This window comes from Pongo pygmaeus, chromosome 18 (genome assembly GCF_028885625.2).
Source record: "Pongo pygmaeus isolate AG05252 chromosome 18, NHGRI_mPonPyg2-v2.0_pri, whole genome shotgun sequence".
Taxonomy (NCBI): domain Eukaryota; kingdom Metazoa; phylum Chordata; class Mammalia; order Primates; family Hominidae; genus Pongo; species Pongo pygmaeus.
In genome coordinates this window covers 82,300,436-82,322,131 of record NC_072391.2, presented here as the reverse complement: position 1 = coordinate 82,322,131, position 21,696 = coordinate 82,300,436, and the positions used below count along the sequence as shown (strand labels likewise).

Genomic DNA, 21,696 nt, shown 5'->3' with positions numbered 1-21,696 from the left:
GGGGTCAGCCTGCAGGTGTCTGAAGCTCTGAGGGAGGGAACCCTCCTTTCCAGCTGGAGGAACGGTGGTCCAAAGAGGGTGAAAAACCCGCTGGCTTTTTTTCTGTGTCTTCTTCTTGCTTGGCCACGAAAGTAAGCTCAGTCACGGGAGAAGCGTGGCAGAGCTGATAACTGAAGCCCTGCCTCCTGGCTGAAGGGGTGAAGATAGGAGGCCCAGGAAACCAGAAAATGCTTGAGAGATTGCAGAGAGGGAGGAGCTTCGGAAAACAACCTCATCAAGTTGTTACGAGCTCCTGGGCTCAGCCCTGAACCAGGCGTAAGTAAACAGAGCCCTCAAGCACAGACCCTGAGCACTGAAGGTCAGGACGGAGCATGCCCAGGGCCCACACAGGCCATGGAGTGCTACACAGTGGACGGATCTGAAGAGCGGGCAAAGGCTTGGAAAACGGCACCAAAACCCACAGCAGAATGGTAGGGACTGAGAACCTGAACCCAAGCTGGTGGAGTGCCTGCCAAAACCAAGCTACCAACAACTCTCCAGAGGACTGAATCAGGAACCACAGCTTCCTAACATAATATTCAGAATGTTCAGGACCAATCCAGAATCACTCAGCATACAAAGAAGTTGAATATCCTCAACTCGCATGGGAAAAGATGATCAACAGCTTATCTGAGCTAACAGAGACATTGGAATTAGCTGACAGACTCCACAGCAGCTATTATAAAAAACACTCCAAGAAGCAAGGAGGGGTATTCTTAACATAAAGGGAATGATGAAAAGTCTCAGGAAAGAAATAGAAGGTATAAAGGAGAATCAAATAGAAAACTTAGAACTAAACATACAGTAATTGAAATTGTAAAAACCCACTAGATAGACTCAACGGCAGAATGAAGATGACAAAGGAAAGAGTCAGTGAACACGGAGAGAACCCTGGGCTGCACACCCTTCCTGACAAGCACATTCTGGACCTAGGTTCGCTCTCAGTGTGTGTCACCAGCTGACCTCGAAGGATGGCATCAGCCTACAGACGGGCCGTCCATCTGCAGAAGGGAAGGGATTCTTTCTTGTGAGAATGAGGAACACGAACTATAACCGAAGGGGACTAGAGATGATGAAGGCAGAGCAGACGGGCCTCCGCTGGGCTGACGCTTGTCAGCAGTAGGCTGAGCACCAGGTTATGTGGGAAAGGAGGTGGGAGAATTTAGGGAGTTCGCAATATCGGAGCCCCAAGTCTTTCCGTGATTCTTCATCCTCTGTAAGGAGAAAGGTGTCACGGGCATGTAGAAAGCACTCCGGGTTAGGTAAGATGTTTGTTTTTAAACTGCACAGGGTAAGAAACTGCTAAGAGAATAGCCACGTGTGAAAGATGCAGCTACACTGCCGAGAAAGGCATGGCACGTGGTAAGAAGGACTTCACAAGAGACAGCCCCAAAGAGTCGACTCCTACTCTGCTCTCTATATAAAGCTCAAACAGCCAGAGACCAAGGGAAGGGCCGAAGCAGCTCCCTCAATGTGCAAAGCCAGAATGCAGGCAAGATCAAGGGCAACATCCCAGCTCGTTTCCAGGGGCTGTGGCACGACCCACCCACTGCGACATTTCCTGTGGATCCTTCCTTGGGTGGTTGTCCCTTTGAGAGGCACATTATCGGTTGCCGTCATCTGCCTGGCCCTGCAGGAGCACAGCCATGGGACTAAGATAAGTACAGAAAGTCCAAGCCAGATGGACAGATGGAAGTGGGCTACTCGCTGGAGCTCCACAAAGCCTTGCGAGGTGCCCGCTGATGCAGGTGGCACTCGTCCACACAGCCTGCACAGGCTGGAGCAGAGGCCAATGCACAGAGCAGAACCTGGTCCCCTGCCTGATGACAGCTTAGGACCACTGACTCTTCAAAATGGATCCCAGTTCCAGGAATTCCATGTCATGTCCTTAAAACAAGGTCACTGGGGCTGGGTGCGGTGGCTCACGCCTGTAATCCAGAACTTTGGGAGGCCGAGACAGGTGGATCATTTGAGGTCAGGAGTTCGAGACCAGCCTGGCCAACATAGTGAAACCCCCATCTCTACTAAAAATATAAAAATTAGCTGGGCATGATGGTGGGTGCCTGTATTCCCAGCTACTCGGGAGGCTGAGGCAGGAGAATCACTTGAACCTGGGAGGCGGAGGTTGCAATGAGCCAAGATTGCGCCACTGCACTTCAGCATGGGTGACAGAGCAAGACTGTCACAAACAAACAAACAAGGTCATTGGGCCTCTGCTTAAGTATCAAATATAAGGACTCTCTTCCCCCAAAGAACAGTGAGTGCTTGGCCATAAATCAGCCCTGATCAGCTGAAACCAGGCATGTGTGGCAGCCCCAGCCTCCCGTTCACCTGCTCTTTCACAGCACAGAGATGTCCAGAAACGCATCTGACTGCTACAGACCATTGACATGATGAGGGACAGATGCTTTTTTTTTTTTCATTTATTATTTATTTATGTAGAGACGGAGTCTCGCTCTGTCCCCCAGGCTGCAGTGCAGTGGTGCAATCTCAGCTCACTACAAGCTCCGCCTCCCAGGTTCACGCTGTTCTCCTGCCTCAGCCTCCCAAGTAGTTGGGACTACGGGCGCCCACCACCACACCCGGCTAATTTTTTGTATTTTTAGTAGAGACACGGTTTCACCGTGTTAGCCAGGATGGTCTTGGTCTCCTGACCTCGTGATCCGCCTGCCTCGGCCTCCCAAAGTGCTGGGATAACAGGCGTGAGCCACCACGCCCGGCCAGATGCTTTCTTTCTTAAGAGGAGCATTACTGCCTGGGCACGGTGGCTCATGCCTGTAATCCCAGCACTTTGGGAGGCCCAGACAGGCGGATCACGAGGTCAGGAGTTTGAGATCAGCCTAGCCAACATGGTGAAACCCCCGTCTCTACTAAAAGCACAGAAATTAGCCAAGCATGGTGGTGCGCGCCTGTAGTCCCAGCTACTCGGTAGGCTGAGGCTTGAGCCTGGGAGGCGGAGGTTGCTGTGAGCTGAGATCGCACCATTGCACTCCAGCCTGGGTGACAGAGCGAGACTCTGTCTCAAAAAAAAAAAACAACAAAAAAGGAGCATTACTTTGTAGTGGTGGATGGACAGAGACTATGTTTCCAGAACAGCAGGGATCTCACTTCGAACTCCAAGAAAGGAAACATTGTCAACATGTCCCCCTCTGGGATACTACGAGGGGCCTGATTTCTGAGTCACCTCGTTGAACACTGTGACCTGCCCTAGATGACACAGGTGACACTCGACGTGCCTTCCTGGGGACCAGAGTCCCTGCACACGCAGCGGGCACCACCGGTTCACCTCCCCTCAGTTACAAACCAATACGACTGACCCAATGTCTTCACTGTTGACGGGACAAGGGCCCAAGCCACAGAGAACTTAATGAGTGACTACAAAAGGAAAAGATAAGGTGGGCTTCCTTCTTTCTGTCCTATTGAGGTTTTTAAGAAACAAAGATGGAAAAACGTTCATGCCAGTCTACAAGCAAGAAGGTTCAAGTCTGGCATTTCTCTTTTTTTTTTCTTGAGACTGAGTTTTGCTCTTGTTGCCCAGGCTGGAGTGCACTGGCACGATCTCCACTCACCACAACTTCTGCTTCCCGGGTTCAAGATTCTCCTGCCTTAGCTTCCCGAGTAGCTGGGATTACAGGCATGCGCCACCACGCCCGGCTAATTTTGTATTTTTAGTAGAGATGGGGTTTCTTCATATTGGTCAGGCTGGTCTCGAACTCCCAACCTCAGGTGATCCACCCGCCTTGGCCTCCCAAAGTGCTGGGATTACAGGCGTGGGCCACCACGCCCGGCCTCAAGTAAGGCATTTCAATCCATTAAACATCATTTCCTGGCCAGGCATGGTAGCTCACATCTGTAATCCCAGCACTTTGGGAGGCTGAGGTGGGTGGATCACTTGAGGTCAGGAGTTCAAGACCAACCTGGCTAACATGGTGAAATCTCATCCCTGCTAAAAATACGAAAAATTAGTCGGGTGTGGTGGCATACACCTGTAGTCCCAGCTACTCAAGAGGCTGTGGCATGAGAATTGCTTGAACCCAGGAGACAGAGGTTGCAGTGAGCTGAGATGGCACCACTGCACTCCAGCCTGGGTGATGGAGCGAGACTCTGTCTCAAAAAAAAAAAAAAAAAAAAAAAAACAAGAAGCAACAGGCTCCAAACACTGTCATCTGTCATCTCATGCCCTGTTTGAGATGGATGCCTCATCAGCGTGCACCACAGATGGAGGTTAGAGGTTGTTTCAGTGCGCAGGTATGTTTGGTGTGTACCTGGGTAAGAGAACTTGCTTTCCAGGTTCGTGCTTTCAGTTGTAGCTGGGGGCAGTAAATTGAATTGTTTTAGTAGGTCCTCACAAGGAATAACTACACAGCTGTTTTTTCAAGTGCTACTGTACCTATCAAAATTACTATTTAAAAAGTATTTTTATACACTGCTAGTCTAAAATTGTATTTCGGTTTGTGCCTGTTATGACATATTAGCAAATGTAAAGAATTATCTTTCCCACTACTTGTTTATAAACCTCATAGTTGTTAAAAAAAAAAGATGTTTATTCCACCCATTATAGAAGTTACGTACAATCACAGTTTTCTAAAAATTGTGTCCTTAAAAACTTATATTTGAATAAAAGGATGGCAATTTCAGACATTTCAAAAGTCTCTGCTCCTCCCTCGCAGGGAATCTCAGAAGCCTGCCTGCCTCTGAGTGCCATGGTGAGGCCTGGCACAAATGCCCTGCAGGAAGGCCAAGCCGACTGCTGCCTGCTGCTGCCTCTGTGCATGGCACTGCTGGGAGAGAGCCATGCTGGTCTGGACTGTTCTTTTCCACAATGCTCAGCATTACCATTATTTACTACTTTTGATAATGATATAATAACTACAACTCACATTTATTGTATATTCCCTACATATCAGGCACTAATTATCTGATTTCATTCTCCAGTAACATATGAGCTAAAACTATTATCCCCACTTTATGGAGGAAGAAACTTTAAGGCTTAAAAGGGTTAAACAGTTGCCTAAGGCTACAGAGCAAAGATGGAAGTGTCTAGATAAACCCAAGCAGAGGGGGAGTCCACAGCCTTACAATATTGCGGGTATGGACAAGGACCCTGCAGAGCGGGAGTCCACAGCCTTACAATATTGCGGGTATGGACAAGGACCCTGCCCCCTATTTGCTCATTTGGGGGATGAATAAGGACCCTTTACATAGCTGCAGTATACCGGGGTGGATTAATACACCCTCTACCAACAGCCATGGGAAAAGACTCAACCTATAGGTCTCCTCATTTGGAAGACACACGTGATTAGCAATTTGATATCCCATCCAAAGCACCTGAACTTCTCTATTTCCCACTTTAGCAGAGATCGACGAACAAGGAGGGCTTAGTACTTTTCACCCATAAATGCCGGGCTTTCGCAAAAGTTACTCGCTGCCAAAAGAAAAGAGTTGAATGTTATTAAAATAATTATAAGAGAATAAAGGATGTTTGCAAAGAAGTGGGAACAAAACAGCTATGCACTAATTAATTCTAGACTTTGTGTTACTCAAATAAAACCCCAGGATGTCAGGGTTACATGAGACTTCAGGCTTCTGGCAAATGGGTAGGGGCTTGGCAGACAGATAAGGAAGGGACAGGAGTGGGCAGTGCAGGGGCAAAGGCTCGGATTCCCGAGAATTGTTTCAAGAGCGGCACACTGAAGCCCAGAGAGTGAAGTGACAAGGTGAAGCTGTATCCCCAAAGTCAGACAGTGGTTTCCTCAGATGGGTCCAGAACCTCCACTTTCCACCCACCGTGTCACCAGCTGAGTAACACGGAGAACAAGGGGAACCCAGGGTCCCTCCTTCCCCAGGTGGCTTGTCACCTCTCTGCTCAGTGCCAAGTCTGGGAATTTCACCACCTGAGGCTGAAGAGGACAGCTGCTGTCTCTCTGCCACTTCTCCTTTCCTTACGGATGGAGGCAGCGCCCGAGTAGAGAGATAAAAGGTGTTACTTTGTCCAGTTCAAGCCATTCACTTGGCAACCATCTTGAAGCCCCTATCAAGCACTGGAACTGTGATAAATCCTAGGAAACAAAGATGAATAGGACATGACCCTTCCTTTCCCAAGCACAATCCAGAGAGATTGTGCATACAGAGAAGATGACAGCCACGTGCCATACGCTCTGACTCCAGGAGGCAGATGCCAGTAGGAGCCCAGGAGCAGAACTCCACTCTGCCTGGGGCGGTTTTCAAGGGCTGTGTTCTTTGGGTGAAATCTGGTAGAAGCCTGAGCCTGCCAGTCATACAACGGAAGATATTCCGGACAGAGGAAACAGTTGGCGCGAAGTGACAGGCGTGAGGTGGTTTGCTATCCCCGCACACGGCTAATTCAGACTGATTCCGACCTAGCTGGAGAGTTGGGAAGGACTAAAAAAATACTGCCTAGTCTAGCACAACTTCAGTTTCTATTTCGAAGTATTCCCCAAAACCCTAAAACTGAAACATATATAATCAACCACTTTTCTACCCATAATAAAACAGGAGCTGAATTCTTATTGAGGGGACCTTAATATATAACAAGAATTAAAATACATCTCATTCTGCACTCTAGTCCTGCTTTGCAATATGCAAATGCACTTTGGAGGAGCCTGGAAATGGTGGAGTTGGCAGATGTTTACTTGCCTGTGAGTGAAAAGAAAGAGGTTTCTGAGGCTGTTTTGCTTCAAGCGTATCTAAATAGGTTCCAAGCACTGCTTTAAGTGTATTGATCCACAGTTCTCAAGGCACACGCTTCTCTAGATGGCTTCTCTGCAAAATTCTCATCTGTAGTTTACAAGTGGAGCCAATTTTCTTTCATCTCAAACGCTTTGGCTGCAGGCGGCTCCCATTTGGTCTGTGCTTTTAGGAAAAGCAGTGATAGGCGGGGGAGGGTTTAACCTGAACAGAGAGAAGGGAATGAAAAGATGGGGCCTGCGTGGAACCTCTCAAGTTTCCTGAGACTAAAAACCTTCCCAACGTTACCAGAGGCAATTCCGAGACAGCAACAAACGTGTAGCTGCGATGATGGACGGTGGGGTTTCTTTTTTTTGAGGCAGATTCTCGCCCTGTCACCCAGGCTGGAGTGCAGTGGTGCGATCTCAGCTCACTGTAACCTCCGCCTCCCGGGTTCAAGCAATCCTCCTACCTCAGCCTCCCGAGTAGTTGGGATTACAGGCGTGAGCCACCACGCCCAGCCAACAGTAGGGTTTCTTGACAACGACACTGTTAACGTTTGGGCTGGGTCATTCCTTGTGGTGGGGGCTGTCCTTGCACTATAGGATGCTTGGGGCACTCCTGGCCTCCACCCACTAGATGCCAGAAGCACCCCCGAGTTGTTACAACTGAAAATGTCTCCAGTTGAAAATTCCTGATCTATATTAACTCCAAGCAACAGTTTCAAAGAATCTCAATCTCTGCACTTGCTTCCTGTTGAAAACCCTTCTCTGGCCGGGCACGGTGGCTCATGCCTGTAATCCCAGCACTTTGGGAGGCTGAGGCGGGCGGATCACCTGAGGTCAGGAGTTCCAGACTATGCCGGCCAACATGGTGAAACCCCGTCTCTACTACGAATACAAAATTACCCAGGCGTGGTGGCACATGCCTGTAATCCCAGCTACTCAGGAGGCCGAGGCAGGAGAATTGCTTGAACCTGGGAGGCGGAGGGTGTAGGGAGCCAAGACGGCGCCACTGCACTCCGGCCTGGGTGACAGAGTGAGAGCCACCTCAAAAAAAAAAAAAAAAAAAAGAAAACCTTTCTTTCTTTGGTATCAGCATCATCCAAAAAAAAAACCAACCCAATAAAGAGTAATCATGCCAGCAGTGGCGGCTCACACCCGTAATCCCAATACTTTGGGAGGCTGAGGCAGGGGGATCACTTGAGGTCAGGAGTTCAAGACCAGCCTGGCCAACGTGGCGAAACCCCATTGCTACAAAAAACACAAAAGTTAGCCAGGGATGGTGGCATATGTCTGTAGTCCCAGTTACTCAGGAGTATTCCCAAGTCTGTAGTCCCAGTTACTCAGGAGTATTCCCAAGTCTGTAGTCCCAGTTACTCAGGAGTATTCCCAAGTCTGTAGTCCCAGTTACTCAGGAGGCTGAGGTGGGAGTATCACTTGAGCCCAGGAATTCAAGACCAGCATGGGTAACACAGCGAAACCCCATCTCTACAAAAAAATTAAAAGTAGCTGGGTGTGGTGGCACATGCCTATGGTCCCAGTTACTCAGGAGGTTGACGCAGGAGGATCACTTCATCCCAGGAGGTTGAGGTTGCAGTGAGCCCTGATCGTGCAGCTGTATTCTAGCCTGGGCAACAGAGTGAGATGCTGTCTCAAAAAAATTAAAAAGAGTAATCATACAGACCTTTGATGATACATAAGTCCCTACATAAAACAGTGTTTTGGGTTACAAGGAACCTTGTGACATTGAATGGGCCTGGTTAAAATAGGCTCCCAATGGCACTGACTACTCCGTGGCCTCTAGAGCAGCAGGAGAATTGAGGGTTTGTGTTTGGCCTCCGTCCATTCAATCACTCAGCAAGTATTATTGAGCATCTACAGTGCACCAGGCATTGCTCTGGGTGAAAGAGACAAAAGCCTGGCCCTCGGGGAGTTTATGTCCTAGTCAGAGAGCAAAAAACGCAAACAAAAATATTATAGCCATCATCTGTGCTATGAATAAAACACGTCACTAACAGGTCAGAGCTGTGCTGCCCACTGTGGCAGCTGCTGGCCACATGTGGCCCTTGAGCCCACGAATGTATCTCATTCAAGCTGTGACCTGCTGACCACACCAGACTTCAGACTTTGGACAGAAAAGAGAATGTAACTATCTCATTAATAATTTTTATATAGATTACATGCAGAAATAATAATATTTTGGATACATTGGGTTAAATAGAATCTATTAACAAAGATATTCTTTTTCTTTTCTCTTTTTTTTTTTTTTTTTTTTTTTTTGAGGCTGAGTCTGGCTCTGTTGCCCGGGCTGGAGTGCAGCAGCACAATCTTGGCTCACTGCAACCTCCGCCTCCCAGGTTCAAGTGATTCTCCTGCCTCAGCCTCCCGAGTAGCTGGGATTACAGGTTCCCACCACCACGCCCAGCTATCTTTTTGTCTTTTTAGTAGAGACGGAGTTTCACTGTGTTGGTCAGACTGGTCTTCAACTCCTGACCTCAAGTGATCCACCCACCTCAGCCTCCCAAAGTTCTGGGATTACAGGCATGAGCCACTGCACCCGGCCAATTAAAAAATAAATTATACTGCTAGATACCCTTACTTCTTTAATGTGGCTACCAGATTTAAAATCACACACGTGGTGCGTCTTGCATTTCTGCTGGACTGTGCTGGGTTAGGGAAGGCGGCTGGCAGCAAGGGGCACCTTCAGCCTGAGAAAGCAGGGAGATCACTGTGATCCGGAGGCCGTGGGGCCCAGCCCAGGGAAGAGGCAAAGTCAATGCTCTTCAAGGACATGGACCTGGGCCATTCTATCTACGGCAACACAGTGTGGCCCAGTGGGGTGCATAGAGGTGGCGTGGAAGGAGCTGAGGGTGGGAGGGCTACAGGGACCAGCCCATGGAAGCAGGGACTTGCAGGCCAAGTTACAGACTTGGGAATACATCCCAGGAGCAACTAGAGGTTTAAACCTGGGGAATGCCATGACCTGAATTTCATTTTGGAAAGATGCTACACTCTGGCCACTGTGTGGAGAGTGGACTGGCATGCTAGCAAGAACAGATGCAGGACCACAGGTAGGAGGTGCAGCCTCACGGGGCCCCTCTGCTCTTGGCCACTCCAGCTCACTTGGGAGGGTTCCCTGGAGGAGAGAGAGAGGATGTGAGAGATGCTACTTCTTTCCCACAGCATAGATGACTTTGTTAATTCTACTTCCGTTAAATTTCTGATTATGTAGAATACCGCTTCCTTCCACAACAGCAGACTCATGAAGTGTTTTTTATTATCCAAATTGGGCCTTGGGATTCTAGGAGTGTTGCTGTTCTGCATAATGATGTTCAACATAATCTGCCTCTCATTGAGTAGAGTGGGGATTAGACTAGTTTTACTTTATTAACGGGTTTTCTATTTCCTTCTAACCACTGCAAATTAAGTTTTTAAAAAATTACGGGAGGGAGTCTTAGGTTTGACACTGACATATGGACACTGTTTTGGTCTCATTTCATTATTTTATTGCATTCTCGATACTTACTATTCACTCAGAATGTGGTTCTCTTCCCTCTTGAGGCTTCCACCCCTCCTTTCAGGGCCCCATTTTGTATCCCAGCATCCTAGGTTCACCCAATATCCCCTGACTCAAGGAAGTCAGCGTCACAGCAGCCATCCACATGCACTGACTCTGGCATTTTCCATTTGTTCCACTGTTCCCAGATTCTCATTTTCCCCTAGCTCATTGGTCACTTTTGCCACTGAGTCATCTGCTTGTGAGTCACGCCTGGCTGTGATGTAAAGGCCAGGAAAATGTCTCCAAACACACCTGGCAGAGAAAAGGATGTCACTGAAGAAGATGGTCTGCCAGGCGCATGCTTTTCTACATGGACTCAGTCATGAAGAGAAAAAAATAATCCCCTTCTCTCTCTTTTCCTTCTTCTAATTTACCATCCCCATCAGCCTTGGCTAGAAATTATTCCTACAGTGCAATGGGTCCTGGCCATGCATTTCTGATATTTAGAGGCAGGAGAACGTTTCTGGAATAAGGCCAGAAACCCTGCAAAAATGAAAGCAGGATTTTCTCAAGTCAGGTTCTTCCTCTATTGAGCAAGGCAGGCCTCATACACACGCTGCCGCTGCATCGCTTTCCTTCTGGGAGCTATGAAGATCCCGTGTTACACGGAGACCACCAAACTGTGAAATAAGGAAAGGTGGGAGCTGTCCCAGGGCAGGGGGTGCTGGGCAGGTGTGATCACATGCAGTGTGGTCCCCTGGACTGGATCCTGGAACAGAAAGAGGACAGTTCGGGAACACTGTGATAGTCAAGTAAGGTCTGTGGCGTAATATGTAAGCACACCCAGTAGGGCTACTGCCTGCTCGTCCACCCCACAATCAAAGGCTCCATCTGCAAGAGGGCAGATGGAGACGAGTGCAGAGGGTCAGAAGGCACCGGCACTCTTTCCCAGTACTAGACAATCACTAAAAAAAAACTACAGTAAAAAGGAACAAAGGACGGATACATGCTACAATAGCAATGAACTAAAAATGAATCTAGTTACAAGGCCACATACTGGACGATTCCAGGTTTAAGAAATGTCCAGAGTAGGCCAATCCACAGAGACAGAAACTGGATTAGTGGTTGTCAGAGGCCAGATTGGGAGGCGGGGGCAGAGACTGCAAATGGGAAAGGGGTTTCATTGATGGAGTGATGGAAACGTTCTGAAATTAGATGATGATGAAGGTTGCACCACTCAGTAAAGTTACTAAGGAATCGCTAAATTGTACAACTGAAATGCAAAAATGTTATGATATCTAAAACATACTCAATAAGCTGTTAAAGAAACAAACAAAGAAGGAGGAAAGAAGACTGTTTAAATACTCTAAGCAGGCCAGGTGTGGTGGTTCATGCCTGTAATTCCAGCATTCTGGGAGGCCAAGGCAGGAGGATTCCTTGAGCCCAGAAGTGCAAGATCAGCTCAGGCAACATAGCAAGATCCCATAAGATCCCATTATTCCTTTTTTTTTTTTTTTTTTTTTGAGACGGAGTCTCGCTCTGACGCCCAGGCTGGAGTGCAGTGACGCAATCTCAGCTCACTGCAAGCTCTGCCTCCTGGGTTCACGCCATTCTCCTGCCTCAGCCTCCTGAGTAGCTGGGACTACAGGCACCCACGACCAAGCCTGGCTAATTTTTTTGTATTTTTTTAGTAGAGACGGGGTTTCACTGTGTTAGCCAGGATGGTCTCGATCTCCTGAGCTCGTGATCCGCCTGCCTCGGCCTCCCAAAGTGCTGGCATTACAGGCGTGAGCCACTGCGCCCGGCCAAGATCCCATTTCGACCAGAAATAAAAAATACAAATCAATCGGCGGGGCATGGTGGCGCACGCCTGTAGTCCCAGCCACCTGGCAGGCTGAGGTGGGAGGATCGCTTGAGCCTGGGAGGTCGAGGCTGCAGTGAGTGGTGATTTCACCACTGCACTCCAGTCTGGACGACTGAGCAAGATCTCATCTCTAAAAACAAACAACAAACAAAACAAACAGCGTAAGCAAAGTGACGGAGATTCTGACGCTAGAAGACTTGAGGTCAAAGCCTTCCTTTTACAGCCTGGGAGAGGAGGGTCCCCACAGAGCCAGGTGGAGACCAGGGCTTCCTAAACCACCAGCTGCCTGTGCTACCAGCGTTTCTTCATCACCTGCTCCATGCTGGGCACTGGGCTAGGCCCAGGGAACGGAAGAGTGAGAACACGGGACTTTCAGAGGCACTTCTGACCTGCTCAGAGAGAAATGGGCAGCAAAGAGGGCAAGAGACAGGTGCCTGCCACGGGACAGGGGACAGACCCAGTACCACCGTGGCCATGCTCGGAGAACTGGGGGCTCCAGGAAGATGTCCTGGTGCCTGGGACTTTGAGAGCCAGCTGGAAATCAGAGGGCTGAGAGGAAGCATGGTAGCTGACGCCTCGGCCTGGGGAAGGGGGCAGAGGCAGATGTACAGGTATGGGGTGGGGCTGAGGGGCCCACCGCCCTGCAGAGCACTTGTCTCTGGTGACAGGGGGTCTCAAAGGTGACCTGCACTCTGTCGGGAGAGGCAGCATAGGGGAGAGGCAAAGAACCCAGGTCCAGAGATGGGCTGCCCTGACCCATGTGCTGGCGCTGCCCTTACACACTGTGTGATGGAGCCACGTTACTCTGCCTCTCTATGCCTCGGTTTTCTCACCTGTGAAACGGGGACGGTAACCTTGGCCACGTTATACTGTTTTTGTGAGGGCTAAAGTGACAGCCCCATAAGGCACTGGGAACACCGCTGGGCGTGGACAGAGGAAACCCTATAAATATGAGCCATAATAACAACCACACTATTTTTATACCTCAGCCACATAAGATAAACTGCCCCCGTCACCTTCCTTCTGGTGAGTCCTCTGTACTTGTCCTGGACAGGGCAAACCCTACCTAGTGGAGTCTAAGGCACAAGACTACGAAAACCACCCCATAAATAAAAGCCCTTTCCCCACACTCTTGCCCCACATTTACCTCTACAGACTCATTTCTGCTAAGCACCTTCCTTCCCCCAGATAAACTCCTTGGCAGGAGTACAGTCATCAGCTTTTGTTGTTGTTGTTGTTGTTGTCTGAGATGGAGTTTCCCTCTTGTCGCCCAGACTGGAGTACAATGGTGTGATCTCAGCTCACTGCAGCCTCCACCTCCCAGGTTCAAGCAATTCTCCTGCCTCAGCCTCCTTAGCAGTTGGGCTTACAGGCACCCACAACCATGCCTGGCTAATTTCTGTATTTTCAGTAAGAGAGAGGTTTTCACCATGTTGGCCAGGCTGGTCTCGAACTCCTGACCTCCAGTGATCCACCTGCCTCCGCCTCCCAAAGTGCTGGGATTAGAGGCATCAGCCACCATGCCTGGCCTCATCAGCTCTTAACATGGGAAACAAGTCATCTGTCACAACAGATGTGCTGTGGCAAGGTTGGAGGAAGGAAGGATTGAGGGGAGGGATGGCGAGCATGGCCCATGGGGTGAGGGAGATGATGGTAATTGGGGACATTAAAAGGACACTGGATCTCTGGAAGGAGACACAAGAAATGGGCAGTAATGCCACTGGGGAGGGTAACTGGGAAGCAGGGGGCTGAGGCAGGGAGGGACAAACTATGACATCTTTGTGTATCATTTGAATTTGGTACCATCTGCACATATTACTTAGTCAAAAATAAATAAAGATGGGCATATTGGTTATCTGGGTGACAGAATCAGGAATTGAGGCATCTCCAGGTGCCAGTGCCAGTCACCAGATAAGTCAGCTGGCGACGGTCCTGCTCTACCCTCCCCATCCCTGCCTCCACCCCCAGCCCAAAGGGAGAAAAGTTGCTCTGTGAACTCCCTGAGAGCTCATCCTTGGTCAAATATGAGATGCAGAAGCCCAGAGCTCTGGAGGCCTTGGTAAACAGCCCTTCCGAATTACATACGGGAGGAGGCTTCTACATACGCCACTGCCTCTGGGCAGCATTGCCTAAGTGGCAGGGCATCGTATTCAGCCGTGCCATTTATTTCACTGCTGGACACGGATAAGCTGTTCCTCCACTACAAGGACCAGTGCAGCAAAACGCAAAAGAAGGGAATCATCTCTCTGGGCCCCTGCAGAGTGCATCAGAGAAACCCTGCATCCTGACCTGAAGCAGCTATGGCGTCCCTGCTGCTGTGGTGTCCCTGCTGGGAGGGGTAAAGAAGCTGTGGGCTCTGCAATCAGAAATGAGGAGATTCACTGTCAGGAGCTGCATGGCCTTGGGCAGGTCGCTGGATTGCTCGCCCTCTTCATGGTGAAGCACAATGGTCAGTACTTGTCTCGCAAATCGTAAGGATCATGAATGCTTCTCGTAAGGACGTCCACATCCCTGTCATTATCCCTAAAAATAACTGAGCACCTCCTGCCAATCCCTTTAAAACATCACTGCATCTTGATGCTGGAAGGCATTATGGATTGAATTCAGGTGCACCCTCCGCAACCCCTGGACCCAAAAGATATGCTGAGGTCCTAACCCAGGGAATCTGTGAACTTAATTGAAAATAGGGTCTCTGTGGGGCCAGGCGTGGTCTCTAAGCCTGTAATCCCAGCACTTTGGGAGGCCGAGGTGGGTGGATCAGGAGGTCAGGAGATCAAGACCATCCTGGCTAACACGGTGAAACCCTGTCTCTACTAAAAACACAAAAAATTAGCCGGGCGTGGTGACGGGCACCTGTAGTCCCAGCTACTTGGGAGACTGAGGCAGGAGAATGACGTGAACCCAGGTGGCGGATCTTGCAGTGAGCCGAGATCGTGCCACTGCACTCTAGCCTGGATGACAGAATGAGACTCTGTCTCAAAAAAAAAGGTCTTTGTGGATGTAATTAGTTAAGAGGAGGTCATCCCACCACTTGAGAGTCCAAGGCAGGAGGATCACTTGAGGTCAGGAGTTTGAGACCAGCCTGGTCAACATGGCGAAACCCCATGTCTACCAAAAATACAAAAATTAGCCAGGCGTGGTGGCACGCACCTGTAATCCCAGCTACGTGGGAGGCTGAGGCAGGAGAATGGCTTTAACTTGGGAGGCAGTGGTTGCAGTGAGCTGAGATCATGCCCTGCACTACGGCCTGGGCAACAGAGACTCTGTCTCAAGAAAACAGAAGGTCACAATGGAGTAGTGTGGACCCCAAGTCCAATCTGACTGGTACCCTTTTAAGAGGAGAAGACAGACAGACCCACAGGAGGAGACATGAAGTGGAGACAGACACGCAGGGACAACGAGGCCATGTGACCACAGGGGCAGACCCTGGGGTGACGCAGCTGCCAGTGAGGGGACATTACGGATCACCGGCCACCAGTAGAAGCTGGGAGTGAGGCACAGGGTCTCCCTCTGAGTCCCCAAGAAGGAACCAGCCCTGTTGACACCTTAATTTTGGACTTCTGGTCTCCAGAACTGTGAGAATAAATTTCAGCTGCTTTAAGCCCCAGTGTGTGGTTCTTTGTGAGAGCACTCCCGAGAGAAATAAAGGTGACCTGGCATTACTGTCTGTCTAGTGCCTGAATTCTCTTGCCCAATGGTCCACTAGCCAGGCTAGGTTCGAACGTCTCTAGTAAAAGCATTCTCCATTAAACAAGGTCATTTCTGATACTGTTATGAAGAAAAGAAAACACTGTAATATGATAGAGTGAGTGGGCAGGGATCAGAGGAAAAAGAAACATTATTTTGACTATTAGGGAAGGTCTCACTAAGGATGTGATATTGCAGCAGTGACCTGAATGGCAGGAAGCTGGCCATGGAAAGGAAAGGAACAGCCCATGGAAAGGCCCTGAGGCAGAGTCATCTTGGCACACGCAAGGCACAGGAAGGCAGGACCGTGGTGAATGACAGCAGTGTCAATGAAGCTGGAGAAACAGGCAGGGTCAGTCAGCACCTGCGCAGTTGCCCTAGTTGACCAAGGTCCTGGGAAGCTGCTGGGGACAGACACGATTTAACTCAAGAGTTTTTAAACGACCACTCTCGCACAATCATGGTCTTAAAACTGAAGTCTGGGGTGCAGTGGTACAGTCTCAGCTTATGGCAACCTCCACCTCTGGGGCTCAACTGATCCTCCCACCCCAGCTTCCCTAGTAGCTGGGATTACAGGTTTGCACCACCACGCCTGGCCAATTTTTGTTTATTTTTTGGTAAAGACAGGGTTTTGCCATGTTGCCCAGGCTGGTCTTGAACTCCTGGGCTCAAGTGATCCACCCACCTTGGCCCCCACAAAGTGCTGGTATTCCAAGCGTAGCCACCACACCCAGCCAAGGCCAAGTCTTTCTAACTATTACTTTTGTCCTTCAGTTCTTGGAACCTTGGGCCTCTACAGAATGAGCTTAATAAATCACAGTTCCCAAGCTCCTCCAGGCTTACATCTAATTCATTCACCACTGTAGCGGTTTCCAATGAATATGCTTAATTTTTTTCTACACCCTTCATTACATGTGATGTCCAGAAAAGAACACAATGTTCTAAGCATGGAGTAGATTTGAACTATCACCTGTTTCATTCCAGACCTACACTTCTGTTCGTGTGCTGGGGATTGCCTTGGCTTTCCATTGTTTTACACCACTGACTTGCCGAAACATTTATCGGCCAACCTCCCCGTGAAGTCCTTTTTAGGACTCCTCCCTGTGATGCCCAGATTTAGAAAGTGGGATTAAAACTTGTACTTCCCTCATGAGAACAACTATGCCTTTATTTTTGCCATTTTTTTTTTTGAGATGGAGTCTTTCTCTGTCACCCAGGCTGGAGTGCAGTGGCGCAATCTAGGCTCACTGCAACCTCTGCCTCCTGGGTTCCAGTGATTCTGCCTCAGCCTCCTGAGTAGCTGGGATTACAGGTACCCGCCACCATGACCAGCTAATTTTTGTATTTTTAGTAGAGACGGGGTTTCACCACGTTGCTGAAGCTGGTCCCGAACTCCTGACCTCAGGTGATCCACCTGCCTCAGCCTCCCAAAGTGCTGGGATTACAGGAAAACGACAGCCACCGCGCCCGGCCCTATGGCTTATTTTTCTTAAGTGTCACCATAATGCATACAATGATGCCACATATAAAAAACGGTTTGGAATAAACAAAGTTACTGGGTCAGCTCCCTTGGTTTCACAACCACTGCATTTCTCTTGCGGGTGGAGGACAAGGAAAACGATTCTAGCAGGCTGCCCGAGAACTGCGTGCTCTCTTGCCTCACACAGCTGAAGACACCTGGGCTATTTGGAAACACAGAGACTTAAGCAAAAGACGCTCTTTGCAATCATACTTCCTACTGGATTTCTCAAGGACGTCTAAATAAATCTGAGTCCATGCAGACTACCTCAAACTTGGGGCGGGCGCAGGGGTGCTGCGGCGGACTCGGTAAGCCGGGCAGGTGGTGGAAGAGAAGGATGTTTTGCAAGCCTCTGGGGACCCCTCGTATGAGGCACAATCCACCCGGATCCGCCCCACTTCCCATTCCACAGAGTGGTAAGGGCTGCTAAATCCAGCGTCAGATGGTTGGGTTAAACACTTTACTGTGCCCCCAGTAGCAAAGAGACCCTGGGCAAGTCACTCAGCCTCAGTTTCCTCATCTGTGACATAGGAACGATAACAAACCCATCATGACTGCCAACCTTATAATGAAGATCAGCCAAGAGTCTGCGTGGGAAAACCCTTGAGAAATATTAAAGTGAGGGTTATTATGGGCAACAGGGTTTTTACTCCTGCCTTTGCATGTCTTTCCTGCTGCTGGTTGACTTCTCAGGACTTTTTTTAAAAAAACTGCCCCAGGCTGCTTTTGGTATTTCTTTTAACCTGATTACTTTTGCTTTATGAGAGAAAGGAGGGAGGAGGTGGGAAGAGAGAGAAGCACACAGCATGACTCATCCCACCCCTTCCTGGGGACTGTCCTAAAAGATGCTCCTCAGAGCCACTGCGGCTACTATGAAGCAATTCACCTTTGAAGAGCAGTTACTGTCGTGAAAAGAGAGCCACATTCAATATCTACGGAAATCGTCCACTTTCTGGGATTTGGCAGCAGATTATTTAAGGCTTGTGATTTACTCAGTCACCTAGTGGCTGCTCATTGCCTTTGGCTGTTACATCTCAAATAATGCAAACCAACCTTCACACTAACTGACACATCCCATACAAAAGGCACACATGGCCAGAAACGTCAGAATGTAACACAGAGAAGCTAGTGATGATCTGATCGCAAAGGCTGCCTACATGTGAGTCCCACGCCATCTTCATCTCTTTAATGGAAAAAGAAAATCTCATGAGTCAACTTTTTCATTGCGAGCCAATTTCAATAGCCTTTCGTCCTGTGCTTCAAAGACGTAAGCAGTCCTATTTCTGAACAAAGTGGAAATAAAAACAAGTGACAGCCAAAGAGAGACACCGAACAATGGAGAACATACGCTTCCCAGGAGAAATGGGGGGAAGACAGGAAGGAACGCTCACATGCAATATTACCCAAACCTTTTTCCTTTGCACGATTCAGTGTTAAAGCATCTCTCTGCCCTGCTTTTAGGCTGAGGGAGGGGGTTGCCTCTAAGGAAATGAATCTGAAACATCAACATCAAGTCGCAGCCTGGCTAAAGCAGCCTCGGTCCTGACAGCTGTCAGCCTGCCTCTAACACTGACTCACCACAGCCACTACCTCCACGTCAGGGGCGCCTCACCTGTGCCAGCTCAGAGGCTGTTCCTGCTCAATCTGGAGGCTGGGACTCATGCCTGTCCCCTACCTAGAGAGGAAGAGGACCTGGCTAGTGCCCCTGCAAAGTCTTTTTTTCCTCTTCCCCTTTTCATCTTCCCAAGTCTAATCAACCTGCAACCCAGGGAAGCACAAACCCAGGACAAGGGCGGGGGTGGGGGGCACGCACCCAGCTCCAGAACACTCAATTCTGTCCTTTCCAAGATCCTCTAAACGGGTTCAATTCCATCTGATCCAGCGGTCCTAAACTGAGCTGCTAAACCCGCATTTCCATTGCTATCCTCTCTGCAATCCTCCCCTTTGCTCACTGGCCCATCAAGAGCAGAGGGAAGACGCAGAATGGACAGGGGTGGCCACCCAGGCCAGGAAGCCCCTTTCTCTCACCCCCACCCTGCTAGCCCCGGGAGCGGTGAGGCAGCAACTTCACACCCCGCACACACTCATGACTCGCCAATGTCTTTCCCCCCTGGGTCCTTGCACCCTCTCCCCAGAATGCCCTTGCAGGAGTCCGGGGTTTCTTCTTCCCCCAAGACTGGGACACCAGCTCCATCCCAAAGCCACCTGCTGCTACCATCTGCCCCGGGGTTGGGGGCGCCTCTTTCAGGCAGCGGCCCGGGTTGCACTCATTCACGGGCGTCCGCACTGCCCCTCCGCCCGTGGGCTCCCGGCGACCTTCCCCTATTCTCTTTGCCTCCCAACAGGCGAGGAGCCCGCGGAGAACCCCGACCTGAGCCCTCGGCCCGCGAGGCCCCACCCCCGCCCGCCCCGCGGACCCCTCCTCCCTCCCCGCGCCCCCCGCCCCACGGCGCTCCCAGCTGTCACCCCTCGCAGACCCTCGTCCCGGGTCCCCGCCGTCCCTCCCGGGTCATCCTTCCCCTCATGAGCCTGTCAGACCGGCCTGAGGCCACCCCACCGCACCTCTCACCGCGGGCGGACCGGGCAGCGAACCGGCGCCGTCGGACTCCGCGGCTGCGGCGACTGCGCCGCCCGCGAGCAGCCGGGTCCTTTCCCGGCGCCGCGGCGCGAGCTGTCAGTCAACCGGACGCGCCCGCCTCCAGCCCCTTCTGCGCAGGCGCGAGACGGCGTTCCCCTCGCGGGGGGCGGGGGCGGCCCGCGCTTGGTGTCACGTGACAGGGCGGAGCCTGCGGGGCCCGAGGCCTGCCCACGCTCGGTGGGAGCGCTCTCGGGGACGCCCGGCGCCCCTTTTCTGGCTCTCCCTAGAGGCTGGGTGTTCTCGGGCTCTGGGAGGAGTGGGTGGGGCAGGCCCGGTGCGCACAGGTGAGTGGGTCATTTCATGATTTTGTTGGGGGCATGGGAAGCGCCATCAGGGAGCTAGGAAGTACCGTCGGATTCTAGTTGCTTCCTGGCCCTGGGTTTTCCTACCTTTAAAACAGGCGTGCCAGTTACCCGCCCTATCCCCTAGTTACGGTGAAGGCATGACATTAACCAATATACCAATAAAATTAGTCCAGCGAGGCTTTGAGCAGGAGCTAAAAAAATAATAATAATAAATGGTATAAAAATTTTTTTAAAGAAATTTAAAAAAGAAAAATGTCCGGCTTGGATACTTGGTATGGAAGAGCAATCAGAGGCCAATTTACTTTTTAAAACGGGGCATCTTTGAGACTGGTAGACTCCATCTCAGCTGCTCCATAAATTCTAGGCCAGTCGGCATCTTTTCAGCAAATACAGTAAACACAACGTTCAGGCCATTCAGTTTCTTCTATGTCTCCTCAATTAAAAAAAGTTTTTAAAATAGAAGTGCTGCCTTTGGACGCCTTTTTAGTTGTAGAGGAAGTATAGAAACATAAACTGACAGCCCCTCCCTAGTAATTTGGGGGTTATGTCAAACTCGACTCCAGCACCTAGCAAAGTGGAGAATCTGGTTCTGGAGTATTGACTGACACTTCAGATTTTCTGAAGATATTTGTACAACTACATTCCAGTGCTATAATGCTCCTTCTGGTAGCTCCTTAAATGATCAAGCCGTGTCTCTAAAGAAATGCAGTGATATCTGAAATAGGGCTGAATGTCAATTTTAGAAAACGGTGGGTTTTCTGAAATTACTGGAGTTATGCAGGAGAAACAAGTTCTACCACTTAAGAGAAAAGATGACATATGGATCGATGATCAAGTACCTGTCCCACACCCCAAGCAGAAGTGACAGTCCTTGGAAAGATGTAGACTTGAACTGTAGACTCCTTGGGAAAGTTTAAGGGAACACATGAAGAAAAAAGCTGGGAGCTGCAGTGCCGTGAGGGTTATGGAGCCTTCAGCACCATAGCTCCTTCTAGTTCATTCCAGATTTGTTTGACCAACTGGGTGTGGCCACCATGCATGTGAAGCTGGAACTCAGGGTGTCTCCAGCTTGGTGTGAATTCAGTTTGTGTCCAATACCCCTCATTCCTTTACGTGGTTGCTACAGGTGAGTGGGTATGCTTTTGGTCTCTGCAGAGTTCTGCCCTGAGTCCAGCAGAATGCAAGTGCCATCTTGTAGAATTCATGGGAATGGAGGAGGATGGATGCTGCGGCTGAAGAAACTCCTTCCCTGGGTCAGCAAGTGAACCTAGCACAAGGCACCGACTTGTGCCATCCTGACCTGCCCTTGCATTACCAGCTGTTTGGGAGAATTGAAAAAAGGTGACTCATTTAGGGTCAGATTCTGTTTTAGGGGAATATCATGCAGACCCTCTCCTGACTTCGTAGAATGTTTTCTGACCTTGTCAAAAGGTTAGAGAGAGGCAGATGACATGAC

The 21,696-nt window shown here is 49.9% G+C and overlaps 1 protein-coding gene across 3 annotated transcripts in view; it reads right to left on the bottom strand.

The window, feature by feature from the left end:
- KIAA0513 (KIAA0513 ortholog) overlaps positions 1-19,977 on the bottom strand; it is a 66,776-nt gene extending 46,799 nt beyond the window's left edge. Inside the window, exon 1 of one of the 3 annotated variants that reach the window (XM_054453781.2) lies at positions 19,860-19,977. The gene's annotated coding sequence lies outside the window, so the exon portion shown is untranslated. The remainder of the gene's footprint in view (positions 1-19,859) is intronic. The other 2 variants (XM_063654135.1, XM_054453780.2) reach the window with 2 other exon arrangements.
- Between the last annotated feature and the right edge of the window lie 1,719 nt (positions 19,978-21,696).